We start from the raw sequence: 23,687 nt of genomic DNA, 5'->3' as shown, positions 1-23,687 counted from the left end.
CTCAATCAGATTCTATTACAGATTCTATTTAAAATGTTGATTGCTGCACTGGCAAAATATAACCTGGGGCCTGGGTGACTGGGTGAAGAAAAAATGGCTGGTTGGCATGAAGACAGGACAAAAAATTCACAAGAATGAAGCTGATGAAAAATCTAGAACACAAGTCTTCTGAGGAGCAGCTGAGGGATCTGAGGCTGTTTAGCCTGAAAGAGACTGAGGGGAGACCTTCTCACTCCCTACAACTACCTGAAAGGAGGTTGTAGCTGTTGGTCTCCCAAGTAACAAGTGATTGGATAAAAGGAAACGGCCTCAAGTTGCTCCAAGGGAGGTTTAAATTGGACATTAGGAAAAATTTCTTCACTGAAGGGGTTGTCAGGCTGTGGAACAGGCTGCCCAGAGAAGTGGTTGAGTCACCATCCCTGGAGGTGTTTAAAGATGTGTAGATGTGGTGTTTAGGGTCATGGTTTAGTGGTGGAATTGGCAGTACTAGGTGATGGTTGGACTTGATGATCTTAAAACTCTTTCCAACCTAAATGTTCCTGTGATTCTATCAGAAGTTTAACTGGTACCTGCACGGTGATAATCAGAAACTCAACTTCATAAAGAATAACTTTCACATCTAGCTGGCAATCAAGATTTTCTTCTTACTGTAAATTCTTTTTTTAATAACTGTTTTCAAGTTGCATCTGAAGGAAACTGAGATTTGGGTTTCATGTGGAAGAAACCTACATGAGGGGTGGCACACATTTACACTCAGCAAAGCCACACTCAGCAGCTCTAGATTCAGATTTATTCTCTAGCATATTCAAAGCAGAAATTTGAGCCTATACATGGTATGTACCGAGTCCTGTAATAGCTGAATTTACTGTCTCCTTTCTTCTACCTTGTTTCAAATTTACATTTTCTATTTTATCATTTATGAAAACTAACTCCTTGTTGTGTATTTGTGGGAGATTTGAGGGATTTTCTTGATGTGTGAATGGGTTTCTATTAGATGGAGATTTGTTATTGAACTAGTCAGGCCCAAAGGAATTTCAAGGCCACCTTGAAAAGCTGAAAACACAATGTAAATGAACAGATCTATCAGCAGTGAGACTCAGGCACGTGGACAGCTCGTGAATATAGATATCCAATCAATTAATGCATGCTTGGAGCGTGGATGCGTGACCAGGAAATAACTGCATATGTAAGGAGGCTTGTTTCTGTAATAAATTGGCTTTGCTTGAATTCATATTGGATTGTGTGGAGTCCACGATAATTCACCCTCGCATGTATTGATAAGGATCATGGCTGAAACATTGTATCAAAGCCAGTTCATCCAGCCACAGGAGATGACACATTCAGTATAGGGTGAACTGCGATTTACATATCAACGACAAGCTAATGAGCCACAGCCCAAGCGGGCTGGCTGATACCAGATGTGGGGGATGTGCTGGAGTGTGCTGGAGGGCACATCGCCCCATCTTCTGATACGCCCAGCTTGGCACACAAAGAGGAAAAGCTGAGACCCTTCAAACATGGCCTGAGACTTGTTGAGACTTGTCGATCTTTCACAATCACCCCTTCCCCTTGGACTTTTGGTATGCCTGGTATGGCACAAAGGGGAAAAGCTGAGACCCTTCAACATGACCCAAGACTTGTCGAGACTTGTCGATTTTTCACAATCATGCCCTCCCCCCAGACTTTCCTCTACTCTGAAAACTATAAAAAAGCTCATCTAAAACAGCACTGGTAGGGAACCCACCACCCTGAGGACCCTCCACCCACCAGCCTCGCCATGGGAACTGGACCAGACACCGGAGGACGCTGCGCTCCTGAACTACAAACCCCAGCATCCTTGCTGTGGGACACTGGAGGCCATACATCATCATACAAGTCTTGTCATCCACGCTGCAGAGCCATAAGAGTGGCTGGATTCCTCACCCTTTCTTTCTTCCTTTCTCTCTGCTCATTCCTTCTCTCTTTTTTCTTCTATATCCCTATTTCTTTATATCTTTCTCTCTCTCTTACACCTTAGTTTTCCTTCCCTCTCTACCACTCTCTTTCTTTCTTTTCCTTTTGAACATATAAGAGTAACATCATCTTAAGCTCTGCTGTTGGACTCTTGTTAAATTTCATATTATAGCTACTAATGGTTGCCAATACATTGCTTGTAGAAGGACTTTTTGCTGTTATACTTTTGCCAAGCCACTATTTGCGGTAACTAGTATTCCAACATGTACTTTTAGTAAAACTCATAATTGAATTGGACCCCTGGAGTGATTGTCTGTCATTTACTTTGCATAACCAGGCAGAATTAACCCAGAGTTAACTCACACCTGGTCTCATCTGTTGAGTCAGGGCTCATGTTGCGTTCACAGTTAACTCACCTCACCTGTTGGGACGGGACACTCCTAAAAAAAAGTATCCTAACTTTTAGCACACTTAACTGTGAGACTTACCATGAAGTAAGGAATTAAGCTGGATCACTGGGGTGTTCTTCAGAGTTTCCACACATGATAAGAGTCATGTTAGAAGAGAGATGACTGTATAAATAACTATATCATAAAAAAAGCAGTTCACCTTGGACAGCATGTAGACATGTTGTTAGTAGATTATTTTTGCAACACGGGAATGAATTAAAAAAAAAAAATGACTAATTTTGTCCAGATAGTTTTATACTCTCTTTATGCAGGTTTATTCATATAGTCATAAACCAAAGAGGATTACAGTTGCAAAAGTTAACTTCTCAGCATGTAGGATGGACAGAAATCATTCAATGTACAGCTGTTTGATATGCAGTTTATCCTTCTTGCTTCCTTATTTCCTTATCCTTGTTCTTTTAACATCCCTACTTCAATACTTTTGTCCATCTTTTTCTGAGGGAACAAACTAGGATAATTCAGTATCTTCACATGTAATAGTCTCAAGCAGTAAAAATGCAGGGTAAAATGGTGTACATCTGTCTTGAGTCTCAAGTTCCTGTTAAAATCACTAGAGAGAAATACGCATTGCCAAATTAAGTTAATCCTAAGGTAGGTTAGAGACAGAGATCCACTGACGATGTGTCTGTTCATTGGTTAAAACAGGTGACAGTAATAATTAACTTACATCTAGACATCTAGATGATTAGACTTCTAAAGTAAGGTGAGATTAATCTAATCAACAGTGGCCACCATTAAAGGGATACTTGAGATGACTTCCTGGACCTTGCAGGTCTTTGGGGTGGTGACAGAGCCCCGCCACTCAGTTTTTCCTGATCTGCCACTGACTTACCCAAGGACCATCTTTTTCTGTTCCCAGCTTCTAACTTTGGCCACAGCTGTGGCTGTGGCAGATGGAGGGAGCATACATTTTATCAGTTCTTCTCTGTGTCAGGTCTGCTTTTCGGCAGGGTCCTCCTGGAAAACAAGCATATGATCGCGCAGCAATAGGTCAGAGACAAGCCTGGGGAGAAGTAGCAAGTCAGGAATGTCTCTCACCTTCAGCACACAGCATCGGCACCCCTGCTTTTATGTGTGATTTCCTAATGCTCTTCAACAAAGTTAGCTGAAAAGAAAGCAAAGCCATCATGTGAGACTATTTCAACTTTGCTGTGAATCAGCAGCTACTTGAAAATTTTGTATCTACTGGGGAGACCTCTTCTATGTGAAAAAAATGCAGTATCTGATAATGCATTGACTTTCATTTTGTGGGTCTCTTCTTGTACTCTTCTCTGGGAATTTGCTGCTGGAGGGGACAGGATATTGGGTTAGATGGTCTGACCCAGCAGAGTCAGTCTGATGTACTTACCATTAATAGCAGCAAATCTGCTAGAACTTTCATGAAAATTACTGACAGCAGAAAAATGGTAGGGGCTCAAGATTCTCTGGCTTTCTGCACGCTTGAAGGGAGTAAATTCTGATGCACACAGAGCTGCTGGTCACTTCTGGCTCTCCTCTGTCTCCCCGCCCAAGCACCTTGTTCCAGCATTAGCTGCCAACCTCAGCCAATTTCAGTTGCTGTTTTCTGCTCCAGTCAGGTGCTACTGCTGAGAGTTTCCCATCCAAGCTCCAGCACTAGGATGCTAATGCTAGTACCAAACTCCCAGGCCTGAATTACCATCTTCACTCAACCATTCTTCTCTTCTCTCCAACACCCAGTCAAGAGGCCATTACTATGTCCTTATTGCTTTTACCAGACTGCTCCTACACCAGCAGGAGAGCAGCATTTAAACAAAACAGTCCTGTACTCTTTACTAGTGTATAGTAAATGATTCTGCAGAGGTTTCTTACGCCTGGGTTTGTTGGGATGTGTAAAGACCAGAGCACAGCTACTGACTATGGAATTCTCAAGCTCTGTAGCTGCAGTCTAAGACTTATCTAGTGGGAGCCTATGAACTTGCTGTGCAGAGTGGGACTTGTATACCGCCCTTCCTACTTTTACTCCATCTTGTCTGCATTTTTCCAGTCAGAAAAGTTAAATATTACAGTGCTTTTTCGAATAAAGTCTACTATTAGAATTATTTTTGTTTGTTTGTTTGTTTGTTTGTTTGTTTGTTTGTTTGTTTGTTTTGTGTGTGTGTGTTTATTCTAAGGAAAAAATGAAGACCAAAACCTTAAAGCTACAGCCACATTAGTGTTCCATCACACTGACATTTTTCAAATACACATTTCTGGCTAAATTTGAAAAGCTCTTCTAGAAACAGAAATTTTCACATATCTAAACCCACCTCTCTTCTCACCATCCCTCTTTCTCTAATCCTGCCTGACAATTCTCCTAACCCCACCTTATGTGAATTTGACTGACATTCCTAAAGCACTACATTTTTTTTCATGGTAAAAGTATTTATGTTTGTTTTTGGCAAGATTTGAAAAATAGTCAGATATTTTGAACTTTTACAAATTGCTCCATATTAAGGAGGCACTCAGTAAGAGAAATTTCAGCCCAAATAATTCAATTTTTGTAAATACATAAACAGCCCAATCCAGGGTCAAATAATGATAACTATCAGGCTTTCTTAACAGGCAATCTTACCAGTCACCACTATAATTTTACGAGATATTATTTGAAGCTGATGTTTTCCCCAAAAACAATGTGATGAATAATCAGGTCTGAGAAGAGGAAAGGGAAATAACAATTGTTTCCTTGCTGGAACTGATCCACTCACAATAATTTATGCTTTATACTTCATTTCATCCAGTGATATCAGCCTTCCATCAGCCCTATCCTCCACAGCTTGAAAAATCCTGTTTCAAGTGAATCTCATTCAAACCCAAATGGCGAGGCCAGGTGTTCGACTTAAGAGCAGTAGCTTTAGAATTCCTGACTTTTCCTTTCAGAAAGCCCCACAGAAAAAAGCCCAATTATTATTGTTGTTGTTATTATTATTCAAAAACTAGTTCTGAGAAATACTTTAAATAACAGAGGAAAGCAAAAATGCTAATCCTCTTACATAACACAAATCCCAGATGGCCTTGTGCGGAGGGGAGGAAGATGCCGTAATAGCAGTCACCATTATCAATTGTGCTCCATGACAGATGTTAAAACGATGCAAGTGCTTGTGCTCACTTGCAGAACTTCAGTAAGTCTTTTTTTTTTTTTTTTTTGTCATATTTCCCACAGAATAGAATCATAAATAAATAAGAAGTCATGTGCAGTCAAGCACTAATCTTCACTGCAAGTGCACAACTCATTTTGAATCATACTTAAGTAAAGCTGTTACAGTCTCTTAATTTGCAATTCTGCTCCTCAGCTGGGGAAAACTGCCGCAGTGGCAGTACTGTCCTGTAGATCCGGATTCCTTAGCTCTCCATCTCTCTATAATATAACCAAAATGTAGCATCAGTTACTAGTGATGCCTTATATTAGTCCTTCCACCTACTGCATCACAGGCTCTTTTTACATGAACACGGAAACAGCTTTCTTTCTCTGGCCCGAAATTGCTTCAGATTAATGACAGGTTCATGTGACATAAAGAGTGCACAGGCACCCATTTCCCAGGGGATTTTGCCACAGGGATAACCCTGTAGTTAAGGATGACAGGGCTACAGTGGAAGGTGGAGGGGGTACTATTTACTTTAATATGACATCCTGAGACCCTCCACAGAAATGCTCAATTGCAAACCTACACTGCATGAGGAGAAACTTATATAAAGTAGGTTCATTTTGGTAGTCTTTGTACAGAGTATCTGAGGAGTAGGGCTTGCTCAAACCTTGTCAGTTCTCACAATAATAATTCCACCAAAAGTCACCATGAACCAGCCACCAAACAAAACCAAGCAGAACCTGTTGTATTCATCACAAACAAATCTGGGGGCAATTCCAGGTCAAAACAAGAAACCCCCCTACTTCTCTTGGACTTTGTCTGACTCCCATAGTTCTGAAACCGCTGTTTCCTGACCTTTTCCCAGGGGTTCATGAGAATTATGGAATTTTTGCCCATTGCAATTCCTCAGGCACAGGTGCTGGTGTAAAACAGTGCTTGGTGCAGGTGCCATTCTCTCCCAGAGAGAGCCTTGCACCACAAGGCAGTGGTATGTGTTCACTCAGCAGCTGTCCTAGGAAAACCAGGAACCATTTCACAGCTGTCCTGCAACTGCCCCTTAAGAAACATCTATTCAGTGTGTCACTCCTGATCCACTCCATCTCCCGCAATGCAGAGGCAAATGCAGATGTTCTAGACTATGTGTACTAGAGACAAAAAAGTCCCTAATTCCCAATAGAGGATGAATCCCCTTACTCCTTGCTCCTTTCTATAACCATGAATATCAGGGATACTAGCCTTCCAGTCATGCTATTGGTCTGCATCTGCACGTTTGCAGACCTGAACTTATTAAAATACACCTGTGAGAAGCATATCTGTACCAACGGAGAAAATATCCAAGAAAGCAGTCTAACTCCTTGCAGAAACGACCTGTTCTTGGATTTAAATCACAGTCAGTCCTCTTCCCGTTCTTTTGCCTGCCTGTTGCAATAATCATGAAACAACCTCTCCCAGGCACCAAGGCAGGAATAGAATTCAAGTACAGAACAACAACATTTTCCTGTTAAGGTGTGCAGACTACAGCACCTTTGCTCCTCTTCTTTTGTCTTATACTATTCTACATCTCTTCTGGTTCTGCTAATAAATACAGGCAGTTCAGCATGGCATACATCACCTGGTTGGGAAGGGATTCCTTCAAAGGTTCAGTAGGATAATGGCAGTGGGCTACTTCTCCTAACCCCACTAGCAGCTCACTGAGGTACTGCATGCTCTGAGACCGGAGGGTGACTTTAAGAATCAAGTTCATATTCAGAAAGGAAATTGTGAGGGTCCCCCCCATTTCACTAGCAAGCCCAGAAAAGGCTTTTTGCTGAGCCTCATTACATCTTCCCTTGGAGAACAATTACTTATTCAAACTACAGTTTTAAATGTTTCCTCAAAGAGTTAACTTATTATAAACGATCATGAAAGAAAATGCCCGCTTACACTCAAATTATAGAGAAGTCTCTTGTCTTTATCAAGTCTCAAGTGTATTTGCACTTAAAAGCTTCCCCCCCACCCCAACTAGAAACAATAGTGCAGGTGCATTGCCCTTCAGTGTACAATGTATTTATCCTGGGAGGCAGGAAGTTGGTTTCACACCTGTTTCTTCTTTTATTTGTTCTTGCCCTGGCTAATTTGCCGAATGTCATGATTGGTACAGCTGAGGCTGTCAGAAAGAATTACTACTTTGTAACATGACGGCCTAATTCTGGCAGTTCAGATTTTACAATGATTTGCCTTTTGTTCTTTCTTTCAGTAGCGGTCTGTTTTCTGTATTGCACACAAACCAAATCTGATCAGTAGGAACAGAAAATGTAAGAATAAGATAGGGTGCTTTATTAGATGACAGGCCTTTTTTGGTAATATGCTATAAAGGTTCTAAAACAATGAGGTCAAGTCTCAGATATGGTAATAAAGGGTCTTGCTATGGGCTAAAATAAATATTATTTTCAGGAATTCATGACCTAGATTTTGCAAATTTTTTGGCCAGAATGCAAGAACCACTGAAAATTGAGAGATAATCCGTTTTCATCTGAATTTTGAAGAAGTAACAACATGTGGTGGATATTAAGTAACCATGTATTCATTTAAGTTTTAACTTTAACACCAGTCCTCAATTTTTTAGTATAATTTAAGTGGGGACTTTCAGGAACCGCATTATCATGTTGACAACTACTCAGACTCTGCAGCTGATGGCTAGGAAGTTTTCTCTAAGAGTAGGTCAGCTAGACCTGAGAAACAACAATTTAGGCAATTAATTTTGACTTTAAGCATTTAAAGAGGGATACAACTCTCTTAACATCCTTCCCTGCCCTCATTTTTTTTTTTTACCAGATATAAAGACAGATCGGACTACTGAAAATTCTTAGAGCCTACAGTTTTCTTCCAAGGACTATCCCAACAAGGACATTCCTTACCAGTCTGCTCTGTTTTCTTCTGTACTACAGACCTTTAGGGAACCTCCACTATGTTCCAGTATGTCCACACTTCACAGGGCATGGGCAGCCTGCAGGCACAGCACCCACCACCCCACAGCCCTTCCAGAATTCACCATCCTGGACTCATCCACACAAAGTGTACCTGCACCAATAAGCAGTCTGGGATCTCAGCATTCATACTAAGCTTGTGGTAGGAAAAAGCGATAAGCTGCAGCTTGGGAGGATGGGGATGGAGAGAAAGGGACTAGAACTGGATCACGGCAAGATCACCAAGATGCATCCATTTCGTATAAGCCACGATGACATGACCAGAATGACTGTGAGCTACTTCTCAGCTCCTCTCTAGTACAGAACCACAGTCTGAACACTGTAAGGCCATCAGTACTAACATCCAGCCATCTTTCTTTAACTTGTCTGGGACATATACCATGAATGCTCACATATGAAACCACAACTTCCCATAAACAGAAGGCTGCAGATTTCAGGCTGTAAAAGGCCACCTAGACTTCCTTTGCCAGGAAATAGTGATAGCTCTAGATCAGCAGCACATTGTTTTCTGGACCCTATCTTAATAGGGTCATTAGCTTCACTAAAGTGACTATATCAGACATTTGTAGAGCTGATGTTTTACAGTTTCAAGTTAGCAAATCTTTTTTCACTGTCATTATCAAGGACCTTCTGCAAGGCTGTTCTCCATCTGCTTTATCCTTGACAAGATTTATGACAACTCAGGCATCATTGCCATGTTCCATAAGAATACCATATCTAGCCACTCCAAGACTATCAACAGAACACGCCTCCCCCGCAGTCTTGAATCTAATTTTATAATAATCATACAGTGATGTTTCATCATTGTAGGCCAGTTGCATACGTTGTCTTCACCAGCCATGTTTGTATTGCCATTCCATTTCAAATCTCTGCCATCTTCCTCCTTATGTGACTAAAAAAAGATCAACATATCTTCTTATGAGAAGGAAAATACTAATATCTGCACCTCAAGCCAACCTAACCAAGAATTTTAGCCTTCTGCTTATGCCCATTTGACCATTGCACTCATAGAGAGCATGCATCAATATTTTCAGATTCTGCTAGACCTTTGTCTCTGTGTGTTTGGTTGTCTTAGGACATTTTTTGCTAGAATGGTTCAATGCTAATGTGGGAAAGATCATCAAGACGCTTTCTGCACATTTTCCATGAGTTGACTAGAGTCTTTACAAGGCACACAGCCTCCAAGAAGACCACACAAACCAGAAAATTCCTGCCCAGTCCAGTGGCAAGTTTGTGTATAGACTATACTGACAGATTCCCAAAAAAACTGACTGCCCAGGGTGCCATACATATATATTCTATGTATATACATCATATAAGATACATCTGTTAATTCACCATGAGTAGTTCACCTACCGTTCAGCAGCATGACTTATAAGACACTAGTACTAAGATTCTGGATTCCCCTTTGTCCTCTTTGCCCAAATCCCTCTTCCTACTTTAAAAAGTTCTCCTGTAGACTTATCTCCTACCTTTTTCCCCTCTGCAAGCAGCTATCCCTCTATCCATATAAATTGACATAATTTCTGGATTGCCCTATCACCTTGCACTTAAAATATTTAATGTGAATAGGTATTTACTCCCTCCTGATCTCTTCACCCACAGAGCAATGAAATGGGACTCTGAGGGCCTGTTCTCTCTCCTTATACTCTCTCTTTCCTTCACTTTCAGAGAACACAGTGCATCATACATCAACCACAGAAACACACACCAACAGTCACTGCTTAAGAATGCTAGAGAAATGAGAGAAAATACTTTCTAGTGTCCTGTTACATTTTGCAATCCCTGGCCAGGTATTCCCTGTCCATTGGGCTACAGCTCTTCTTCTGGTTGAAGGGCATGAATAATAGGACCAGTACTGGGTGAAAAGCTTTCCTCCACAAAGGGACAATGAGTGGGCCACTGGCACTTATGTCTGATGGAGAGTAAGCTCATTTTTCATGCCTGACACAGTGAAGACAACTGCCAAGTTCTATTAAATACAAAAATTTATTTTTGCTATCCAAAGAAAAAATATTTTAAAGTTGTCAAGCAAATAGATTGTTAACTCTTTGTACAGGTGAAATGCATTGACCCTGTAGATAGTGACTGCAGGGCAGAAAGATCTTAGTTCGGCAGCCTGCATGGGAGATTGCCCAGCTGTACCCACCTCTTACTCAAAGACAAGCTTACAAACCAGTCCTTCCTACTGAAAGGGTTTCGGGAGATGAGCAGTTCAGTCACAGTCTCTAAGGGCTAGCTAACCTGCTTTACTGTGGTCCTGATAGGACACAGTCATAATTTATTTGGGTCATTTAGAACAGATTAAGTGAACACAGAAGCCCTTTTAAGTCCACAGATGGGGACAGATTGCTCAAAGGAAGATAGTCATCTGACAAACAATCTAGTATTAATGCATATCCATAAAAGAAGGGCAAGTGAGAGAGTCTCCAAATTATGGACTGCCTTTCCTTGTACTTGACAGAAATGTCTGTTCCACAGCCCAAAGAGAAGGTGGGAAGAAAAGAAGAAAAAAGGAAAAAAAAAAAGCACTAAGAATACCAGCTTATCCCAGGTTAAAACAAAAAACTCCCTCCTTATAAGCTTTCTGAGAAAAGTAACCCAAAGAGAAAAGAATGTCATAAGTTTTCAGTTGCACCAACTGGACCAATTTCCAGAAACTCTTTTACACCTCTGTTAGAATGCAAGTGGGTATCTGTTGGTGACATTGAGGGCACTGTGATAACACTTCTGCTCTATCTTCAGCAAGTCCAGTCTACTGCCTTGGCTTGGATATATAATAAAATCACTGGTGAGTTTGCTCCCCAGACACTCACCACTGCACAACTGCCTGCCACCAAAATGGGGGAGCTGTGACAGAATTTCAGAGGCACACAAATCTGCCAAATCTTACACAAAGAGTCATTCACCATCAGAGATCAATTCTACCACCAGAGTACCTCTCTCTACTCCTAGTTGGGGTCCTAGAACAAGACTGGATATTGCTCATGGAATTGTTGTCTATCACTCCTTCCAACCTTGTTTTTTGTGACTTGGATGGTGTTATCCCAGGACCTCCAGATCGCAGAGAGACCTTGATAATGCAAAAGTAGTGGTCTGCTAGCTGATCCACTGCTGGGGCATAGCAGTAGGATGCTCCTACACTGCCAGAACTGGGAACATTGGTTCATGCAGTGCTTATTTCCTTTAAGAGGGCAGATTTTGGAAAACTACAGTGATACAGCCTTGTTCTTTGTTAGATGGTGCTAAAAAAAAATAATTGAGATCTTGGTAGAACTTCAGTACAGAACTCAGACCATGAAAAAAACTTAAATTTAAACTGAACATGAAATCCCATAATTACTGCAAGTGCATGCATATTAAATGGAAAGACTGGACATAATTGAATTAAAGAGATGATCCAGGAGATTCACAGGATCTTGAGACTTAAAGTTAAGAGAAATATAATATTTTATGCTCTGTATCTCAAATTATTGTTTACAAATAACTGCCATCTGAATATTCTGACAGGGGGCTATATAGCAAAATAATTGTTTAATATAAAAAGCAGTACTCTTCTAGAACCTTTGCACATGGCCCATAGCTAAGAAAGCTATAGATATAAATGTCCTTTAGATAAATTTTATTTCAGAATTAGATTTTAACAGAATAAACTGAGATAGTTGATGCAGATTATTTTGGAAAGATGATGGTTGAGAATTTCATTGTATGAACACAAGCGAGGATTCAATTTCTTCTTAAAGAGTCACTAATACTAATCTGAACTGGTGAGATTAATCCTGTGATTCTGTTCTAAGGAAACAATTAACTGATTGCAAATTATTAAAAATTATTAAAGTCCAGAGATTAATATAATTCTTGTATTCCATATGTATTATAGTGCCATAACAAGCACAAGGGGTAAACACGTTGGTTTTTTAATAGGAAATGGCATTTACAAATGGCACAGGCACAGGCACAGTGAATTTACGGCCAGAGGGGACTGGCTTGATCCTGCAGTTTAATTTACATAAAGCAGGACAAAGAATTTAAAATTTGTATTGTGAGGCAACTACTCTTTGTCTATACCTATTTTATTTAAAGACATAAACAGTGTTTAAACGTTAAAAATTGTTCTTCATCGTAATAATTATTTGTAATGATATACCATGTTTCTCTGAAAGAAATAATAAATGAAGTTCCCCAAGAATCTACTGACTCTGAACTATGATGATAATAAGAGATACTATGCCTTCTAAGGAACTGAGTTAAAACCAAAAAGGTTTAGATAAAAAGTGCATGGACTTGAGTTTTTCATGCTTGATCAGAGTTCACACAGACTACAAGTTTTCGTGTAGCTCAGTGCTAGCAAGAGCTCAGTGGTGCTTACCTACTTTTAACCTGTAGTTATAGGGAAATCAGCAGCTCCATGCAGGTTCGAATATTGAATTCGGGATTTGCTCTCCACAGTTCCCTCTCCTCCAGTTATAAAGAGGTTCAGTCACTTGTCATAAAGCAGTACAAAAATCCCTTCTCTTATCTTGTGGCCTTGTGTTATAGCATTACCATTTTAACTTCAGAGTCTCAGTTGCAGTTTGCCACCTTTGTTCCCTGAAACCATTCAGCCATAGGCTCATCCTCTGGTTTGCCTTCATCTGTGTTTTAGCTCCTTCTCAGATGTGATATAAGTCTGCTAATCAGACTTACCATTCTTTTCTGACAAAGTCCTGCTCAATGCCATTTCTATACACCATACTTCCTTGTATTGCCTTCTGAAGCACCTAAAAATGTATGATGGAAATCTGTAGGCCAGTTACTCTTTAGAAATAATGAAGAAGTCTTCAAAGGGGAGTGTTTAGAGCCATTTTATTTGTGTGGTGAAAGAGGAGCTGTTTATCCAGTGCATTCTCTCTCCAGAAGAGCTGAGAGGAGTCTACCTTCATCCCAATCATGCACAATTTCTACCTCAGACAGGTTAGAGTCTAACTGCTGTAGCCTTCATCTACAACTTTTCTCTTTGATGTCTGTGCATTGTATTTCTCCTCTTACTAAAGTTTTTTTAGCCCTGACACAGTTCTGGCAGGATGAAGAGGGTCAGCTCCATGGTATATCCATATGCATCAAGGCCAGGTAGAGAATGTTTGAAGGGGTTAGGTGTAAACAATGATGTTCATATACAGAAGAATGAAGGATCAGATAAACAGCACATGTTTGATTGCTCACAGACTGTCATAAAGAGGCTGGGGATGACACATTATTTGTTTTGAATTCTTGAAGTTAGGAGATCTCTTTCTGACTAAGCCTTGCCTAAACTTCCTGTTCCTCACACTGACTTCCTTTGTGAAATATAGTTGTAATGTCTGAGAGGACTAAAATTTTAGGGCTGAAAATATAGCCTTTAAAAAAATAATGTTGTAAAAGCAGAATAACGTTTCTCAATTCTTGTCTGCATTCAGTTTACATGTAAAGAAACATTACTTCCAACTATTAGGTCTACAAACTCCAGCTGAACTTGGAAAATCATTGTCATTTGTACCCTATCAACGTTAATAGTGCTTCAGAGCTCCAATGAGCCTCTTGGACACAATCAAGTTGAAGTTGCTTTTGATTATGATATGATATTTTTCCACAGATTTCTGCATATATAATTGAATGGAACTTAGCAAATAATTCAGCTGAGCTATTGCACAAGAATGTATCTCTGTCTTTCATAGGCACATTGTCTTTCCAAGGCTAAGACAATGATACACTGTTCAAAATGTATATGTCACCCTATAAGTGGTACTTTTAGAAGATGTAAATGAAAGCAGTTAGTCCAATAAAAATGCATTGCTTCACACCACCTGAAAAGCTGGATCACAATCTTTACTCACTACACAAATGAACAGAATTGCATGTGTTCTATAATTGCTGCAAAACATTATTTCATGAAGTTGAAAGGAAAACTGGCTTCATCTTCATGCTGTGGTCTTTTTGCATGCTAATGGCTGTTCTTACATTCACCATTTTTCCAGTTTTCTGAAAAACACATCTGGCTTCTTACAAAACAATCAATTATTTTGATTAAGACATGTACACTGTTCTTAGGGAAAAAAAAAAAAAAAAAGAGAGAGATAAAGGAGTAACACAATGGTTCAACAGGCAGTTGTTTTACAGAGTTCAAGTTCTCAGCATACGAAGCCAGCGAGGTAACTCAATCTATCATGCTGAGATAACCATCTAAATAATCCCGCACTGTACTGAAAGGGGTAAACAATTCTTGAGAGCAGACAGGTGGTACAAAACCATAGCAACAGAAGGTCTGGACAATGAGGTACAAATGAAAACAGAACTCTCCATATGTATTGTTTTGTCCTCTGCCTAATGTAAAATTGTACCTTAGCTCCAGAGTATTTCAAATTTAAATTAATGTTCTCACACTTGCCATGTCATCTCTTCATTCCTTGCATCTGTCTCCTTCTCATCTTCTGGATTGGGTCAAGTTCTGGTGATCAGATACTGTTCAATCTCCAACAAAGATGTGGGCTAAAACTGTGTGTTTCCCTACCAGAAAACCCTACCCCTGCTTTTTCTCCCATCAGACCTGCCATGCACTATTGTGTACTGCCAGAGTGGGTGCCAGGCTGCTAAGTTTTCCTCACGTGTCCCATATAATCAACACAGAGTAAGAAGTGCCAGCACAGACTTCCAGAGGAAAAACTTGTCCTTCTCAGTTCATCTAGTGAATTGATGATCTGGCAGCTCTCAGAGATATGTACTTTTCACCAATTCCATCAGGATTTTAGGCAGTTATGTCAAGAGGACTGTTTCATTACAATTTTAAATTTTATATGCAAACTGTCTTAGGCTGCATTTACATTAGCATATTGGTTCAGAGCAGTTGTGCAGTCTTGAAATAACTCTGTCAGTCATCCACACTTATTGCACATTGGCTGATTTCACAGATAGGTTTCAGTGTTTGCAAACCAGATCCTTTCTGGAGGCTGTGCTATAGGTGCATATCAAATGTGCTTCGACCCTTCACAGTGATATAGGACTCTCAACCAACAATTAGCCCTTTAGTTAGCTCAGAAACATATTTGTTGGAGGGACGTTTAGTTCAGGCACCCCACTAAATCTAGACTGAAGTAAAATCCCCAACTGCATACAGCACAGATACAAAGATCTTATGCTGATTGCTTTTATTTATGTGTTCTATTGAGTTAAATTATTTGCTAATAAAGTCACATCTTTATGCCAACTGAACTCAGACTTGGACTTTCCTGCCCCCTTCTACAATTTCACTATTTCTGCTTTTCATCCAGTGCTTCAAGCTAGCATACACTTCCCTTGACGTTACTTTTCCTGTAATAGCTCTCTTTTGTATTTTCCCACCCAGAATCTTTCCATCTTAGTAATTCAATCTATTAGCAATTACCCAGCACATCTTTCACTAGCAACAAAAGTGAATGTAGCTGTCTACAACTGAGCCATTGTCAAGACTCTCCTTATAGTCAATAGAAAGAAATAGGCACTTTTCGGGTATGATTCATCTTAACCTACAGTAGACACTGAATATAGGTCAGATGAATCATGTCTTTAAAGTACCCACTTGTCCTTATTGATTATAAAGGAGTGTAGTGTAACTACATCAGATATAAATCTGCACACTGCAGCCACCTAAGATCAGCTGTTTTGCAGGCTGTCTTCAATATTTTCCAGCTTATTTTTCCTTTAATATGAGTGACAGTAAAAGCCCTGCAATCTGGCTGAAACTAGATAAAACAAAGGCCCTCAGGTACACACTTTTCCAGGGAGAAGGGGGAGACTTGGGCCCTGAGTAAACAGTACCTGAACACATTTTCTGTAGTGGGAGAATCAGTGGATTAGGTTCCAGGTGATGTGTATGCCAGGTGATATTTGTGTTAACCTCTTCTGTCTCATTCAAATTAAAGGAGAAACAGCTTGTACTTAAATTCACAGAATCACAGAATGTTAGGGATTGGAAGGGACCTTGATCGAAAGATCATCTAGTCCAATCCTCCTGTTGGAGCAGGAACACCCAGATGAGGTTACACAGGAATGTGGAATATGTCCAGGCAGGTTTTGAATGTCTCCAGAGTAGGAGACTCTACAACATCCCTGAGCAGCCTGTTCCAGTGCTCTGGCACCCTCATTGTGAAGTTTCTTCTCATATTTAAGTGGAGCCTCCTATGTTCCAGTTTGCACCCATTGCCCATTGTCCTATCATTGTCACCAAGAAGAGCCTGGCTCCATCCTCATGATACTCACCCTTTACATATTTATAAACATGAATGAGGTCACCCCTCAGTCTCCTCCAAGCTAAAGAAACCCAGCTCCCTCAGCCTTTCCTCATAAGGGAGATGCTCCACTCCGCTAATCCTTGCGGCTCTCAGCTGAAGCAACAAGCAGCAGTGTTTATTTCCCATCCAGACTCAGTGCTGGCATCTTCCTACATGAGACTGTCCAGTTGTGGGAATGGCTGGCTTTCCCACCTCTCTTCCAGTGGAAAGACAGACAAAATCAATTAAAGTAATCAGTGAACATTGCAATAAATAATGACTCAGAATCAGAGTATTCACCTCCTGAGGAAAAGGAATGACTTGAATTTACACAAAAGCAAATCAGGGCACTATTGGGATGCAAGTATGTGTCTATGCGATGAGAACTGGGTGGTGTGTTGGGATTTGGTTTCTCATGCAGATTGCATTTACAGGGCATGTTGAGTACTTAAGTATTTAATAACAAAACAATTAGTTATTTACACAGAGGACAATGAGAGTACTTTGGAAATATCCATCTCATTGCCATTAAAAGCAAATAAAGTGATTATGAACAGTGTAACCATACAATTAACTGATTAAATCCACACTCTTTTCTATAGCAGACCTGCTTTTCAATATGATTTTTATGATTAAAAGAATAGGCTTGTACATGGTGATGCATACCTAAGCCTTATGAGCATAAGCGTATTTTTTAATTAAAATGTATGTTTCAAGACAAAACAGCTTTCTTGAATGTAAGATAACGAAAGAATAAAGCTCCTGACAGAGGTGTAGGCTCACAAAAATGGCTGTGGGGAGGGAGGGAAGTAATTAAATGCCAAACAATGTCTAATTATTTGAAAATTATAAAAATAATTTATTATAAGGATGTTTCCGTTCTACAGATATGATTCTAATTACAGTGCAAAACAAAAGACAGTCAATAAACTACATTATGGGAAGCAGAAGGAAGAAAGCAGGCATCTTTCCTGTTTCCTGGAAATCTGAAAATGTTGTATTGCTCTTGCCTACTTGGATTTTCTGTGGTGCCATATTAGAAACATTCAAAACCCAAAATTCTTCACAAAGAAATAAATTAGACAGCCTATGTTCAAGTGATGAGGACTCTGAACTATAGACAATTTTGACTAGAAAGAGGCCATGCAAGGAAATATGATGACTGAACAATGGAATAGCCTTTTGTCCAGACACCAATTATGGTTTTGGCAAAACAGTAGGGCATTTCGTTTTTCATGTTCCTTAGTATGATTTCCATGTCATGTTAAAAATTATTTGTTCAAATGTATTTTGGTCTGAATAACTGGAATTAATTTTCCTGAAAAAGACACCTAAGGAGAAATATATTTTATTGCATAAAGGTAAAAAATTCCATTTTCCATGTTTAAAGTTCACAGTATCCCCCCCATCAAGTATTTTAAAATATTACATTTCCCAACAAAACAGATGTTGACACTGAAAGATTTAAAACTGCTTATGCAGAACACTGGTTCAATATATAAAGAGTCTCATTCATACACTGTCTTATATTTACTTTTTTCATTTCTTACTGTACATTTTAGTATAGTGACCAATCTAAATAAAGCATGAGAAACACCAGAGTTTTGAAGGTGCTAAAACCTAGCAAGACACCAATCTTGTCAAGAGAATGAATGAGAAACACATTCTAAGTCAGCTGTGGAGAAACTGACATTTTAGAGGTAACACTGTTTTCTTAGTGTACTCACTATAACAAAAGGAGAGTTCTGTGATTGTTTTTTCTAAAAGTGCTTCAGGACTAATTAAATGCATTTCACAGAAAAGAATCATCAATTCTAGCAATGAAAGACACAGGATGTGAGAAAAACCTACCTCCTGACAATGCAGGATGTTTTTTGCTAGAAGGATATTTTTCATGCATCAGTTAGTCTGTTCTGAATTCTACAAGCCATAGTAATAGAGATTGCCTGAAACTTATAAGTTTAGGAAAAAAGAGCTAATAATAAATTGTTTGTGATGTCTGATAAAATAATAAGACAGCTCAGGCTTTCTCTGTATGGAAAGAAAGCCTGCATTCCCAAACAAAGTGAAATACGTAAGTGGATTTTCAAAATGTGTGTCACAAGAATTTATATTGGTTGAGGAATGAGAGAGGTTTAGCAAATACTCAGCTGAAGAGCAGTTAGTCTTGTTTTCTGATAAGCTGTCAGAAAACAGCTTTATATTTTGAGCTTGGATGGGCCTAATACTTTAGTCACCATGTCAAGCATCAGTAAAACTTCATTCTGTCAGCAGTAGACTTACAGTGTGCCACTACATTTTAAAATGAAGAGTTGGCGTGAACTCTGTTAACCATAACCTCAGGCTCTTCCTGGAACTGTGATACACCCACGCCATGCAGCCTTCACTGAATATCGTGTTAACACTCCTCCCCCATGCACGGCTGTTATACTGTATGTGAACAGCAACAGTCAAATATAAGACTAAGAACCAGCTGCACCCTATTATTCAGTTCACTTTCAGATTTGCATACTTACCAAATATTCTCTCAGCGGGATATTCGTTATTTCTAGTATTTTACTTAGCACCAGTACAGAATTTCCCACTAAAATAGGTTTTCATGAGAAAGGACATTTATTCCTTGGAAAGGCATTGGATGGCAGGTCTATATTGCTTCCAATAGATTTCCACTGAAGCACAAGGGAATTTGGCCTAGAATTTCAGAGACTGTATTGTCAAGGCAGCTCCATCATGTGCACTGCTTTGAGTGCAGGCATGTCAAGGCTTCCAGGGAACTTTCATGCAGAATTAAGAACCTGAATCCTAGAAGTCCCATTTCTCTCTTTTTTGTCTAAAGGGTGTATTAGAACTTACAGACCAAAAGCTCAGGCTAAATTTTGAAAACAGTTTCCGGTCCTTTGAAAATTTGTTAAAATCTTTTTTCCAAGAGTGAAGTGGGTTTGGGACCTCGCTCTCTGATTCATCTTCAGGAACGAAAATTCTTTGTTTGCATGACCTCTACTTCTAGACCTGTAAAAGATAATTTTTCTAACTGGTAGGACTTAAACTGAAACTGAAATTCTTGCTGAAATTTCTCAGAGACTCTCTCCTGAGAGCTCCAAAGTTTGCTAGATTACATAGTTCACTACACTTCCAGTAAAGCAGTACTATAAGCTAAATTATAAAGTCAAAGTACTTTCTTTTGGGAGACTACTAAATATAAACATATAGTGACTGGCTTGGAGGTCTCCTAAGCCATCAGTCTGGACACAACATCAGCTCTTACAGATACCATAGCAGCTGGTAGGGTTTACAACAGAACAAATCACCTTCAGCTCACATCTGCTCAAACCCCTTGGGACTTAATTTGACCACTGATACAGTTTGTGATTTTTCTTAAAAAGACATTAGAAAATAAAAATGCTGAAATTTAAAGAAAGGCAAGAGAAAGAAAAACATGAATCCACAAAGCAGCTGAAGGAAAAAAAAAGTGAGAGAAATAGAGTAGGAGGAAGAGAAAATGAAACCTAGTGAAATAATAAAATAGCACTGTTAGAATACAAAGCAGCTACCTGTGACTCCCTAATTGACAGGAGAGTGACATCTCTTCCTACAAGTTCTGCCTTAGTTTTAAAAAAAATTAGTTGGGCTTGATTAAGTTAATTGCTCTAGGGGCTGAAATGAATTAAGGATATGAGTGGCTATAGAGAAGTGAAAGTAAGGATTTAGTATGCTACAGCATATGTATAGAGGGAGGAAAGGGCAAGAGGAGGCTGTGCAATAGCATCTGTAAAGGATCATGCACTTTGCCAAGTGCTGCTAAAGGGAAAGCTGCAGTCTCCTTCGACTCCCTGCTAAATTCAAGCCTGGCAGAAATAAGGTGAAGGCAGTGAGCTCTGTAGCACAGTCATTAGAATCATAACATCATAATATTATCGTATTAATGCATCAGTTCTGTGAGCTAGCACAAAGAAATAGGAAGCAATGGGACAAACGAAATGGGACTGAGTCACAAATCCATTAAGGAAATACTATATAGGAGTTCATCCAGCAGACCATTGGTTTAACCTGAATGTGGCTCAAGATTTGTAGAACACTTTAGACACACATGCAGACATACAACACACACAACCTACAGAATGGGAAACAAATGCCACTAATAACTCCAGAGGTCTGATATCTGTGGAACTGACAGGTCACCACTCATGGCTCTCAAAGACAAGACCCACGGAAGATGCCCAAGCTGCTTGAGCTAAGGAGCCTCTAAGTCAAGAAGCTGAGACCAGTCTTTCTAGAGTGAGAGTCAGACCTTTCACAAGCCAACTCATCTTCTGGATTTGTCTGTCTCTCCTCATTGACTGCAGAAAGAGACTACTACTTCACACATTATTTTTGGCTTATTTTTGGTAAGCAGCAAAGGCCTTACAGAAGGCCTAATCACAGAAGAAACCTTGCACTGAGTAGTTCATTCAGTTTAAATGAAACAAATCTAAAGATTCAATTTTTAATTGTAGAAACAGACTGTGGGAAATTAAAGTAATCAGTGACTGATGTCAACTGGGCTAAAGAGCTCAAAGACTCACATGCGAGGAACTTCTTTGTCAAATTTAGGAATTCGCCTGTCATTCATTTTCTAACCAAGGAGGGGAAAAAACTACCTGAGAAGGAACATTCAAGAAGAGACCCTACAAACAACTGAAAAAAATACTGAAAATACATCTCTTGAGATGCAGATATATATCTCTATATCTTGAAAGTGAGAAAGTGAAGGGACAAAGTGAGAACTGCCATAAAACCGAGTTACTTACCACAGCAAAAATTAAGACAAATACTCTCAACCACATAAGCAAGAAAAGATGAAGGAGAGAAGAAACAGAGTTCCTCATCATTGAGGGATATAGTAGAGGAGAAATTAGAGAATCTAGATAAAGTCCAGGTAGCAAAGGAATGTTTCGCCTCAGTTTTCAATGAAATTAACACTGATTGGGAGAGGTGAAGGAAAGAAGGCAAAGAGAAATGAGAACATTGAAATGAAAATTATATCCAAGGTCGACATAGAATGTAGAGTTCAACCTGAAAAACTTATGGGAGGGAGGGAAAACAATCCAGAATACTGAAAGAAGTGACACAAGAAATTGCAAGTGTCACATGTGAGATTTTTATGAAATCAATCAAATCAAATACAACATGAGAAAAGACCATCAAATAAACCAGAAATAATTAAGAAGGGAAAAATTAAGATTCCGTCAGTGGGGTCTCAGGAATGTGTACTGTGTAATTTGAAGGACATAATAATTTTCCATTGAATTATAGTGAAAATGGGATAAACACTGTAACAGGTTACCAAGAAATATGTTTTAAATGAACAGTATTTTTCTTCCCTGATTTTTTTTAATAAAAAGAAAATTCTAATTTAATCTAAGATATAGCTAATCTATCTAGACTTCAAGCCTCTTTTACACTGGCAGTTAGTTAACAGAGGAGCTGAGATGTATCTAAGAATTGTACAGTAAATACAAAACAGAGCCAACTAGGAGACAGCAACAGTTTGAACTGAGAGTGACACTTGTATTTGAGGGACACTATTCTTAAAGCTTCTTAAAAACCTATGAGAGACCAAATGATTGAAAATTTTCACAAATAACATAACAAGATATAGGAACATATGAGTTCAATTTGGGTGTTGACATAAAGCTGAAAGACACCATCAATATGGAGGACAATGGGAATATCAGCAATAGAAGTGTTATATTGACCCTGAGGACTGTGCTAATAGAAATTCATGAATTACCTAATTAATATGGCATATGGAAACTCCTGCAATTACAGGTTCATAAAAAGAACAATTCACATAAGTTAGGAGCTCTTAGGTGTTAGTGAAAGTAAAGAAGAAGGTCAGTGTGATCATTTTAGTGTTGATCAATCAGGGATTTATCTGATTTAACTTCAGATGTCTAAAACATAGACATCTTTTCCCTAACTGCTCAACCCAGCCTGCTTTTTCAGTCAAAGAAGACAAACAGGCACTTCCAGACATTATTGATCTGACCTTTTTCAGACCTTTACTTCAGAATGAGATGAATCACTTTTTTCTCTCTATTGATTATGAAAGAAGTCTAGACATGATGTCTACACTGTGAATATGCCTGCAATTAACTAGGTATGTAAAGCCAATATGAAAAAGACAAATGCAATATTCTGATAGGTTACTAAAGCATATATATTTTTTTAACTTAGCACTATGAGACACTTCAACTGGAATACTGTGTAAAAGCCTAGTAATTCACATTCCAGGAAGATACATTGAAGCTGTTAACAGAGAAAGGAAAATGGGATAATCTGGGGAAAGGAGAGATTACTATATGAGAGGAGACTAAATGGTCTTGTATTGTTTGGTTAGCAAAACACAGTCAAAAGGGAAATATGATGGCTTTCTATAAAAAATTGCTTAAGGTGAAAACCAGCAAGGGAAATAACACTGCCGAGGCTAAAGGCTATGGGTACAAATACATCTGGATACCTCAGTTCCCACCTTCACTCCCTTGTGCACATTGCCTGCTCGTCTGCTCATGTGCAATATTTCTTCACTTCCAGGACCTCTTCAGGAAGAAATCAACCAGTTCCTACCAAAAGATAATGTAGGAACCCTCAAGCATCCCCAGCACCATATATGCCACAGCCCAGAGCATGCAATATCTACTCTCTACTTCATGCCATGGAAACGCCATTCTGTGGGCTGCAACACAGTTCTCACACTTTTAAATCCGATGAACTGAACCACCCCCACAGACAAAACCAGTCATGTTTTAGATGTATGTGAGCACCATATGGGCAATATGGTGTGGATGGGGTTCATCTGCTCATCTGCTCTACAGAGGATTAGTCTTGAATATCAGCCACTCTGCGCTACTTGGGCAAGGGAACTGTAGCCAGTGTTGAAGATAAAGGGGTACACAATGGCCATGAAGAAGTTCA

The 23,687-nt window shown here is 39.3% G+C and overlaps 1 long non-coding RNA gene across 1 annotated transcript in view; it reads right to left on the bottom strand.

The window, feature by feature from the left end:
* The window catches only part of LOC110362143 (uncharacterized), a 295,772-nt gene that overhangs the window by 11,635 nt on the left and 260,450 nt on the right, over positions 1 to 23,687 (bottom strand). Inside the window, exons 10-11 of the long non-coding RNA XR_010471122.1 lie at positions 3,462 to 3,528; positions 3,256 to 3,380 (exon numbers count right to left, since the gene is read on the bottom strand). This is a non-coding gene — a long non-coding RNA (uncharacterized LOC110362143). The remainder of the gene's footprint in view (positions 1 to 3,255; positions 3,381 to 3,461; positions 3,529 to 23,687) is intronic.

This window comes from Columba livia, chromosome 3 (genome assembly GCF_036013475.1).
Source record: "Columba livia isolate bColLiv1 breed racing homer chromosome 3, bColLiv1.pat.W.v2, whole genome shotgun sequence".
NCBI classification, from domain to species: Eukaryota; Metazoa; Chordata; class Aves; order Columbiformes; family Columbidae; genus Columba; species Columba livia.
This window is presented reverse-complemented; position numbering and strand designations above follow the sequence as displayed.